The sequence below is a fragment of the Echinops telfairi genome, unplaced genomic scaffold, assembly GCF_000313985.2.
Source record: "Echinops telfairi isolate 266 unplaced genomic scaffold, ASM31398v2 ScPeMD7_7469;HRSCAF=8507_0, whole genome shotgun sequence".
NCBI lineage: Eukaryota > Metazoa > Chordata > Mammalia > Afrosoricida > Tenrecidae > Echinops > Echinops telfairi.
In genome coordinates this window covers 24,444,591-24,456,114 of record NW_022111372.1, presented here as the reverse complement: position 1 = coordinate 24,456,114, position 11,524 = coordinate 24,444,591, and the positions used below count along the sequence as shown (strand labels likewise).

Genomic DNA, 11,524 nt, shown 5'->3' with positions numbered 1-11,524 from the left:
CCCCTTGATCCTGCCCTACCAGGTCTCCCACACCCACCTCCCCACCAATTTGGATCGCTTGTTGTTCCCTTGTCCCTGGGTTTGTTATCCTGGAGGGAATTTTTCTTCTTTTTCTTTCCGACCTTTGCATTCCAAATCACGACTTATCATCCATGCATCTTACTTGCACATGGGGTCAGTTTCATACTGCACAAGCTGATAGAACATTAGTTTGCTTCTTTAGCACTGGCTTTAGTGAACGGGGCAGGTTGCCAGGTCTTTCTCTTGAGGAGCTTCTAGGTGAATTTGAACTGTCAACCTTTGGTAAACCACAACAAACCATTAGCAGTGGTGTCACCAGGGGTCCTCATTACCAATTCCCAACTGGTAAGAGTCTGGCTGGATCATAACGAGAGAACATAAAAATGCCACCCCCTTCAGCCGCGCCTCTCTAAGATTCTGCCTCTCTAACATCCAGACCTACCGATTGGTTCGGGGTCCCTCAGCTCAGGACACCATACAGACTCTTGGACATGAGTTTCCATGGAGTCCATGACACTGTATTGTGGGTGGCAGTGCAGTAGGCTTCTTTCTACAAGTGGTGTGGAGGAATTGTGGCTTATCATAAGTCATAGCATACCATAACTTGGAACACAGGAACATGCTGACAATCAAAGACGACCCAGGGCTAGCAGCATCATGTTCTGACGTGCACACAGTCATGTTGAACGGACTTGATGACAAAGGGTATGAGGTCTGTAGTAGTTGGATGACTTTATGTCAACTTGAATTTGTAGGAAGGTGGAGGGGTAGAATCCAACCTGTCAATTGGGTTGCCGCCTGATGATACTTCCTTGGTATAGTAAGCCTTCTTATATAAGAGTGGGAGACACTGGGCAATCTCTCTGTCTCTGCCCCTTCTCCTTCCTGCTGCCACCACTCTGCCTGCCACCAGGGCAGCCCCATGTGGGCACCTGACCCTGGGAGCTGTCGTGACCCTGCCATGTTTCCACTAACCTCGGGTCCATGCAACTCTGTACCCACTGGCCTGCAATTTTCCTGTGTCCTGCCTTCCCTTTCAGTGTCATTCGCCAGGCCGGCAGCTTCATGGGGCTGGGGAGGGCCCTGGCTTGCATCAGACTTACAGACTTGAGCTGGACTGACGGGCCTGGGATGCCTTCTTGATCTAAAATTACTTTTAATATCAAGCTCTTTCCTTTATATATGTGTGTCACTGGTTTTGTTTCTCTGGACACCCCATCCTAACATAAGTAGATTCTAGGGTGGTGACACAATGCTTTGGAATTAGATGGAGGTGTGAGTTGCACAACACTGTGAATCATGCCACTTTGGAAATGGCTCATTTTAAAATAGCTCACTTTCGCGTTCTACAAAGGGATACCCCCCCACCCCCGCTGATGTGCGGGGGATAGTGCACTTGAAGTTCATTCCACCAGCTCAGACTGTTCATCAAGCTTTCTATTTAGAGATTCTGAAAAGGTAGCATAACAGTGTGTGACCAAAAAGGCCTGATTTGTGGCAGATGGGGGACCATGACAATGCACCTGCTCACTCAGCCATCTCAGTGCTCCTGTTTTTGGCAAAAACCAGCATGCCGCTCTTGCCCCATGTACCTTAATCACCTGACATTGCTCTGCTCCGCGTGACTTCTTTTTGTTTCCACAAATGAAGAGGGACATGAAAGGACAGCGATTTGACGACTTGGAAGAGGTGCAGAAAATAACAAGGGAGCTACTGCCAGCCATCGAAACAGATACATTTGCAAAATGTTTCCAAGAATGGAACCCCAGATTGGACAAATGTTTAAAGTGTAATGGAGAGTACTTTGGAGGGGATAAGGTTGTTTTGTCAAAAGAAAAAAATAATTTGCTTTGAAAATAAAATTCCATTTGGGGGGCTACCCCTCGTGTGACTTGCCCCTCCAATGGAAAATACAAGATGCCTGAGAGAAAAGGAGCTGAAGTGTTAGCCCCGGAAGAAAGTGGGGGTGATAACCGGCAAAGCTGCTGAGGTGGGGTGAGCTAATGGAAGGCATTGCTCAGCAGAAGGAGCCTAGAGAAGTACAGCCCACCCAGGAGCCACCTGGAGTGAGAAAGAGCAGAAGGGCATCCTTCTGGCTGCCCTAGGCTTGTGCTTAACTGTTAACTTCTGTCCGGGCTCCCCACCCCCGTCACAGTGGCCCTGCCAGCTCTGTGCTGGACTGAGTCTTTTCCTTCCTGTGCTGGCTAAGCACTAAGCAGGCAAAGTCTTCTAGTGTTTTCATTAGTGCTGCCTTGGCATGAACAGCTGGGTGGAATCTGAGCTGGGTGTTAGAGGGAACCCCAGCCCAAACCCCAGGACCCACTGTATTCCCTGTGGTTCCGCAGCTGAAATGCTAGAAACGGAAGCCTTCCCCAAGTTTCCCAGCTGGCCCTTGGCACTGAGTCTCAGGGGCACCAATAGAGGACCAGCTGGCCTGGGCTGGGAGGGAGTGGAAAGGAGAGACCTGCCACTTGTGGCTGGGGTTTCACAGAGAACTCTTCCTTCCACAAATTCCTCTCAGATCACAGTTCCCACCCTGAAAAGATCCAATCCCTATCAGTATCTATGTGCAGAGTGGGCCCTCCCTCTCTCTGACACAATGCCAGCATCGGTGTGTTGGGTCAGGCACTGTACACGGCACCTTGAGAGCAAGGATTTCATGGAAGCCGTGCCCACATTGTGGGGTCGGGGGACAGAACTCTTGAGTACAGGGCTCAGGAACACTAAGGCCCTTCCTTGGGTCCTGAAGCCGTTAGGCCCCTGGGGTGGCTGCAAGGCTGATCATAGGACCCAGGATAACAAAGGCCCTTCCTCATAGGACCTCTCAGAAGAGTGAGCGAGCTGCAGGTATTCCACTGTCTCATGGGCCACACCCTATCTCCCTACTGTGTGCCAGCTCAGAGTCCTCTCTTTCAACCTGATGTCCTGTGAAGATGTTACTAATGCCACTTCAGTTTGCATATAAGGAAGCCAAGGCTCAGAAAGGCTCTATCTCTTGTCCAAAGTGACGTAATCACTGGAGCCCGGCCAAGGGAGCATTCCACCCCCCACTCAGCTGTCCCCTCATGAAGTCATGGTGCTCATGCCCCTCGCACATGATCTGAATAGTCAGTCCTCCTTCTGGAGGCCCCAGGCTCAGGTGTGAGGGTCCAGGCCTGGGCACAGAGCATCTGTTCACTAAGCAGGTTCCAATTTCTGGGTCATTTTCTTTCATCATGGCAACATCATAATCGGCAAGTACTGGTATTCCTTCTGAGCCCCAGTGGCACAGTGGTTAAGGTGCTTAGCTGTTTAAACAAAAGGTCAATAGTTCAAAGCCACACCCTACCTCTGTACGGTGTGCTTCTATAAGAATTTACAGCCTTGAAAACCCAATGACGCAGCTCTACTTTAGCCTATAAGGCACTGCCAGTCAGAATTCACTGAGGGTAATGGGTTCATATTAATTATTGGATTAGTCGTAATGATTCCATTTACAAACCTAGAGACAGAAGCTGAAAGAGGTCACTGTCCTGTCTGGCCCAAGTCCACATTGAACTGTCTTAGATAAAAGATAAAAGCTTCCACTCTCCTACTCACACAGAGCTCCTGGGCCCTTTCCACTCCTGTCTCATTCCCCACACACGCCAAACCTATTGCCCTGAGGCCCCCATTCCTTTCCACTGCACAATTCCTTCACCAAGGATGAGTTGTCTACACACACACACACACACCCCACTTCAGCTGGAAATGCAGGCTACCCAAGGAAAGCTGTTTCCATCCAGGAAGACTTCTCTGCAGGGCAGGGCTGAACCAGTTGGACAAGCAGACTGCAGTGTCAGGATTGCCCCGCCCTCCACTCCCGGCCCAGGAAAGTGACAGGCTCATTCAGCCTCCCTGGTCACCAGACCTGGTTCCACGCCACAGAGGAGGAAACTGAGGGTCAGAGAGCCTAGCCAGCCCGACCCTGCTCTGCAAGACAGGTGTCTACTGCTCCAAAGATTAGGGAGTGAGGAGTGAGTGGGAGTGGGATTTGCTGAAGCCCCGTTTCTGGCCTGTTCAGCCATGTTTTCCTAGGAAGCCTTACTCCAGGCTACAGGACTGGGCCTTGGCATAGTCAGTGTTTGGAAAGAGGTGAGCTTGGAGTGCAGGGCCTGCTGGGAGGATTGCAAAGGGAGGGTAGGAGGGTGGACCTAGCAAAGATCTGCTGGAAACCTCCATGTCCAGGGCTGACCCTCAGCTCAGAATCAAACAGGGGAAAGTGGTAAACAGAGTTATTCTGCTACTATGTTAGACAGGGTTCTCTAGAGAGATAAAACCAGATTGCTGATAATTTTATATATATATTTATAAAGATAGATAGATAATACAAGAAACAAACAGTGAAATTATAAAGCAGTACAAATGGCTCAGTGCAACTCACTCCCGTGAGAGAGTTGTGAGACACTGGCAGTCCTTCAAGTCTTGAGGGCCACCAAGTAGTCCTCTGTAGAGAGAGCTAGGCTATCTGAGCACCGGCAGAAAACAGAAAGGCAGGTCACCAACCGTCAGTCCCCAGCTCCAGAGATGTACATTCCAATTCTCTGGCAAGGTAAGTCTTAAAGGGACCTCAAAGTACAGTGACACAGTTCACAGGCTAGGTGTCCCACAGGTAGTGTAGCTTGCAAATTGAGGCACAGAACAAGCAAGGCAGCCCGCACACCGGCCGATGATCAAAGAGCGAGAGACAAGAAAGGCGAGGCTCACCAAGCCATCTATCTCTCCGCACTTCAATTAACCCCACATGTGTTTATTGGCCAGGCTGGCACAATAAACTAACTATCTCAGCTACTGATGAGGATCCCCTGCCTGCCTGGCCTCCCGGGCACAGAGGAGTGGAAGGTGGCCAGCCCCAGGGGTGTGCTTGAGGCCTGTGGGGGCATAAGAGCTTGTGTAATTGAATTTGGCCCTGACCTTGCGGCCTGCAGCCTATGAAATGAGTGGAGTTGCTAGCACCTTTGCTGTGGACTCAAGGGAGGGGCCTTGTGTCTTGTGTGTGGGCACTGAGCACTCTTGGGCTCCAAGGAGCTTCTTGCAAGCTCTGCTTGCTTCCTTTTAGAAGGCCCCCAGCCCCCTTCCCCTCCTCCCACATGCACCAGTGGACCCAGAAGCTACTGCCATTTCCCCACAGGAAAGCCGCACATCCAAGCCAGTGGCTTCCAACCACAGCACAGGGGCAGGGGTCAGCTGCGTGGGATCTGGGAAGCACAGATCAGACGGAGAGACTTGAGCTCACCAAGCATTGGAGAGCTGGTGTGGCAGGCCCTCCCTCCTGGAAGAAAGACCAGGTTGCCCCACTCAGTGGCCCCCCTCCATAGATCAGAGCGCCTGGTCCCTGTGCACAGTCAGGGAGTGCAGACTGCAAGCTCGCCATCTCTATGGGCCCGCAGTCTATTGCAAAGTTGGGTCCCACTGCCCCGGCCTGCGTGCAAAGTGGGCACATGGGGCCGTTATAACCTTCCATCATATCCTGAGTAGCAGGCCTGGCACCGCAATCCCAACGGCCCAGTGCAGCCTGCCCTGAATGACCACCACTCGGCTGGATGCCCTGGGGCCGGCAGGGGCCGGGTGGGGTGGGGGTTGGGGACTGCGGCTGAAGGGTGGCAGCTGTCAGGGCACTAACAACGGTCGGTGGATCCCTCACCACGGGCCTGCCAGCCCGCCCTAATGAGCTACAGCCTGGTACTCGCCTGCCTGGGACCTTCCTCAGCTTGCATGGCAGGCCGACCCTGGTCTGCTAATTGGTAAAATCTCTCTGCACCGCCTGTCGCTCAGGCAGGGGCGTTGGGGACAGATGAGGTCGGGCGTGGAGGCAGAGCCTCTGAGAAACATCACCTAAGGGGTTGGGTGTGTCCACGCCCACACCCACACCCACACCCACACCAGGCTGAGTCAGTTGAACGACTGCGAAGGGGGACTCAAGCCGAAGACTTCCCCTGGATGGGCCCTACAACCAGAGTCAGGAATTACAACCTTGCCTCCTCTACTCACCCTGTCCATGATGCCTGCCTCTGCTTCTTCACGTGTAACACGGGCCAATGATAGGAGCCTCCTCAGTGGGCTACTGGGCGCATTGGATGGATGAAAACAAGGAAAGCTCTCAGCCAACGAGTCTGTAATAAATCTAGCTGCTTGGTCTTGCGGCCTCCCCCAGTCTATTATTAGTATCCCCAAGTCCCCTGAGTCCAGCATCGCCTAGTCTGCCGCCTCCCAGGTGGGCAGCATCTGTTCCTGCAGCCACTGCCCCCCCCCAGCCGCTGTCCCCCTCCCCCCCCACCCCCATCTTCACCTGTGGCCAGACCCTGCTGGGAGAGAGACGGGGAGTAGAGAGAGCTAAGGTGAGCCAGGGTGGGTAATCAGAGCCTCTGTTACTTTCTAGAATGGACCCTTCCTGGACAATGAGGTTAGGGGTGGGGCTTACCCCAGAGGGTTAGCACCTGGAGGGTCTGCAACCTCTAAACCCAGTGGTGACCCACAAAGTTACCGGTGCCCCCCACCCCCAGAGGATTCTGTGCAGCAACTTCCAAGATCAGGCCTGCTTGAGGGCTCCCCTCCCTCCGGAAGCCAGGCGCTGACAAAGTGTCATCCTACTTTGTAGTGTAGGGTGCTGCCAAAGACCCTCCTGGCTCCTAGGACACTGCGTGTGGTGGAGACAGGGAGGACATGGGGCAGCTCTACAATAATAGAGGGGCTTGAAGTAAGAGGTGCGGCTGTCCCAGTGGGACCTTCGCTCTAGATTAATTTTTAGGGGTATACAGGGAGCACTCCAAGCCTGTCAGGTGGTCTGTCCTAAAGAAAGGCAGTCGGACACTTGTCCAGGGCTGGGTTATGAGAGGGTGGCAAGGCTTTAAGCCTGACACACTGGCCCTGGGAGTGAAGTGCCAAGAGCAGCTGGGATGGCAGGGCACCTCGCTGCCCCCTAAGTATGCCAATAGTCACATTGGCCCACCAAATGGGTGCTGCTACCTGCAAAGCCAGACATTGGAAACCACCAGGTATTCCTGGGGAGAAAGAGGCGATTTTCTGCTCTGTAAAGAGTTAGTCTTGGAGATCCACAGAGGCTCTTGTGCCCTGTCCTACGAGGCTGCTGTAGAGGGACTGGATGGCAGAGAGTTGACTGAGGTGCACACACCTGCAGGATGACAGCCCCCTGCTGCTTGCTGCTTGTCCCTGAGACTTGGAACATCCCACCCACCCCCAGCTATCCATGGCTCCGGCAGCCCCAGGGGCTCTGGGCAGCCTCTAGTACCAAGTCCTTCTGATGGAGACTTCTGGCTACCCAGGGAATTGTTAGTTCTCTGTGACTTCTGCCCAGATGAAGGCGTAGATGCAGGGGACTTTGCCCTGGGGCAGAGAGGATGGTCAGACGCTGGCCACTCATGCTGCCACCTCAGTCTTTGGGCAGCCAAGCTCCCAGGTGCTTGGAGGAGAGGGTCACCTAATGACTTCCATGTCATTAGGCCTTGTTGTCTAGTGTATGGGTCCCCCGGGCAGGCAGTGTCTCCCACACTGCCCGGGAACTGCGTGGTCAGCGGGTCGGCTTTAGGAGTAACTGCCCGAGGCCCTCTGAGGGCACCTCTCAGGGGTAAGCTGTGTCCTGCCCCATGGCCAGCCAGCTGCCCACTCCTGCCCCTGCACGTCATTGGTCAGAGTCCCTGCTGCAGCCAGGCTGACTGGGCCCAGAGGACACTCTCCTGTCTCATTCACCACGGCCCAGACTTCCCACTCAGACAGCACGCGACCCTGTTTCTCCCCTCCCTCTGACCCAGATGCCGTGGGGCGGCCGGCAGCTTGCTCCGTGATCCCACCAGCACACATGGTCTCCGTGGGGCAGGCTGGGTAGCCTGAGGGGCATGAGTGAGTGTGTGTGTGTGTGTGTGTGTGTGTGTGTGTGTGTGTGTGTGTGCTCAATCAGACTTGTCTGGCCTTCAAGGGTCCCTAGCCTAACCAGAGCATAAAAAAAACCCTCTCTGTCTTCACTCCCTGATTTCACCCTCCTCAGAAAATATCACTCGATGTCATTAGTCCAGGGTCACCCTCAGAGAGGAGCCACCTGTCCTCAGCTGCTTTGCACTGGAGTGCTTCTGAGAGCCTTTGGGGACAAGCCACTCCCACACCTGGCAGCTGTAGTGCAGGACCCTGTGGCTCAGGGGAGGTCCCTCAGCCTAGTTGGATGGAGTCCCCACTGGATGCTGGATACAGAAGTATGGTGGGGTTGGAGGGGGGGGGCAGGAGAGGGACTCTATGGACTTCAGGCGACCATTCCATACCAGGCACACAGATGGCACAGAGCATGAGCCAATACTAACCACAGACGCCCCTGTGGGCCCACTCACACCTGATGGTGGGTGCTCTTAGCTCCCACCAGTGGGGGTCCTACTTCCCAGGGAACCCCTTCTCTCCAGAGTGTCTGCGGCTGGAGCAGGACCCAGTATGAAATTCTAACCAAATTTCTCAACAAATGAGATTTAGGGATAGAACTGGCGACTTGGTAGTCAAGCGGCTGGGCTGCTAGCTGCAGCATCAGCAGTTTGAAGATAGCACTCCGATGAGGCCATCTACTTTGCTGGAGAATACAACCTTCAAGGTCAGAAGGAATTAGAAGGCAATCGGTTCCCTTTGGGGACCCACCTTCGCCTTATGTTTCCGCGCAACACTGCTCCCTGCCTTCCCTTGGCCTTCATAATCTCCCAGCCTCCTCAGAGAAGGGAGGCCTGGCCTATAGCAGCCAGCTAGAGGGCCCTTCTGGCATGCAGCTCCCTGAATTCGCAGGGGAAATGGGAAGCGCCAGCCCCCACCCCCCACCCCTCCGGGCTAGGGTGGAGCTGCCCTCCGGCTTGGTTGTGGGAGCTCGCGTGGGCCAGGCTCAGAAATGGGGCTCTAGAAACGGGGTTCCAAACAGGAAGGTATTCTCTACTCCAAGCTCCCTCCCATTCGATTTCAGTACAACCCTTTCCGCCGCCGAGCACCTCCCCACCCCCAACTGCTGGACCTTCCTCCAGTGGCCACCAAAGAAGGAGGGGACTCCGTGGGTGGCACAGGTCCCCCCACCAGCCCGCCAGCCCCAGATGGCCCGCAAGGTCAGTCCTTGCTGTTGACCAGGAGGGCCAACGCTTGTCCATTTCTACCCTGAATCTTTGTTAGGGGCCTCTTTCAAATTTTGCTCTCCAGTGTTGAGGTGGAGAGAAATTCAGTGCCTTTGAGAAGACTGAGGTGACGAAACGAATCAGGGAACCTCAGCAAGTCCGCGGGACCCTGGTGCCACAGCACGCTGTCCCCAGTGCCTGGCTCTTTTGCAGTTCAAAGAGCAGGGGTAGGCTGGGCGAGCCGAGGAGCGCAGAAGGAGTGGAGCTCGCAGCTCGCTTCCTGGGACCACGCCAGCCGCGGCTGGGGACTGAGCCCCAGGTGGCTGGGCCGCAGCTGACGCCCAGAGCCCTTGGGGGTAGCAGGGCAGAGTGGGGTCCTGCGACCGCCCCCAAGGAGAGAGTCAAGGAAAACAGCACAAGGAGGCGCCCTGAGCACCCTGATCCCGCGGCTGGCACTCCCCTTGCCTGGCAGGTCCAAAGTTCTGCGTGCTGGAATGAAAATGTTCTCTTCCAACTCAAGCTTCATTCTCAACCGAAGGGAAAGTGAATTTAGACTTAGGTGGAAGAAAACTAGGAAAAGTTAATACAAGCGAGCAGTTAGAACACAGCTCAGTCGTATTTTAAAGAAAATAAGTGTAGGGAGAATAGATGGACAATCACCTATTTGTCTTAGGATGGAGACCGGTGAAATGGTCCCCAAATTCGGTCCCAAGGGATCGCGCTTACAGCCACCTCAAGTCTGAGCCAAGAACCCGCTCTTGGTACTGCTTCCCCTACCCCCCCCCCACCCCCCCCCCCCCCCCACCCCCCGCCCCCGCAGTGGAAAACGCCCGACGGTACTTTACATTTAAAATCTCAACACTCGACCATTTATTTCGTTTTTGCAACCAAACAAGTAATAAATATTATTTAGCACTTTTTTGTTGTTTTTACAAAAATAAAACAGATGATACACTCTGCAGGGGGCAGCGATCAAGGAAGGGGGCTGCGGACCTTACCAAGCTGAGCTGGCAAAGCAGGCTGCGCAGAGCGCAGGCAGGTTGCGCTGATACAGGAAGCACTTGGGGAGTTTGTCATTTGTGTTAAATTTGGCAGAAAAGAAAAAGAAAGAAACGAATACCGACAAAACCCAGCTTAGACTCCAGTGGGGCTCAGTCACGTGAGCAAACAGCTTAGCAGCACTGCACTTACCTCGTCACTGATTAATTGTACCTACACATCCGAAAGAAAGAAAACGTAAGAAGCCAACTGAATCCCCCAAATCCAAACCAAACTCAATGCCATCGAGTCAATGCTGACTCAGTGACCCCCCTGTGGGTTTCTGAGACAGTTACTGTTTATGCGAGTAGAAAGCCAAGTCTGTCTCCCACGGAGCTGCTGGTGGTTTGGAACTACCAACGCATAACCACTACACCACCGGGGCTCCCCAGTAGCTCAAGTGTATTCACCCCATATCCTTTTAGTGTTGACAAACTCCCAAGTATCAAAATAACTGCCCCCAAACTGAGTGAGGAACCGAATTACTTTGTGCTCAGAGACAGAAAGCTTGGGGGCGGGGGGCGGTCGAGGGGACTGGAAAGAGAGAGTGTGTCTATCTTAAAATCACAACAAAAAACACCCACCCCACCCCCAAGTCGGCAGTTTTGTTATTCCGCAAGCGTTTTTTGTGCTGGCCATCTAGAAGCTTGTTTGTACTTTTGAAAAGGGACATCCGACAGATTTATTAGAAAACCACAAGCCCCCAAGGCAACAGGAGAGACGGAGTGCTTGCTCAGAGCCGCCCCAGTTCTCCGGCGGTCGTGGGTTTTCCCCGCTATGGAAACTGGTCGTAGCCCCTAAGCAGCTTTGGTGCCCAAAGGCAACAGCAACTAAACGCTCGCGCCAGGCTCTGGGTCAGGGCAGAGCTTCAGGGCAGTCCAGGGAGGTCTCTTCCTGGGAATGCGCCTCTTCCTAACTCCCACTGGCCCAGAAAGAAAAGAGGCCGGAGGTGTGGTCCCCAATGCCCTCCCCCCCGCCCCCCCAACGAAGTGCAGCTCTCGGGCCGAGTGTGGCCACCATCCGGGAGAAACGAAAGTTTTTAGAAGAGTTTTCTGGGAGGCGGGAGGTCGAGGGAGGGATGCTTCCAGGCTTGTCTTTTTATAAAATGGTATCAGCCCAAGAGGACTTTCTCCCACGCCTCAGTGCTCCCCCCTAGTGCTCCCACGCCCTGGTGCTGGAGTCCCCACAAATGTCCCCCAAACCCGGTCCCCGGTCCCACGCCTCCTTGGCAGTGCCCGCCAGTCCCGGCCTCCTCCTCGCCGCGGCCCCCTCTCCCTGCTTGCTAGAACGTTCGGCACTGGCTGGCTCACTTGGCGTCAGAGGTGAGGCGCGGCAGGCTGCCCGCGCTCATGGCCGACACG

General features: G+C 54.3%; 1 protein-coding gene across 1 annotated transcript in view; it reads right to left on the bottom strand.

The window, feature by feature from the left end:
- The window catches only part of OLIG2 (oligodendrocyte transcription factor 2), a 40,601-nt gene that overhangs the window by 27,209 nt on the left and 1,868 nt on the right, over positions 1-11,524 (bottom strand). The gene's annotated exons all lie outside the window — the stretch shown is intronic.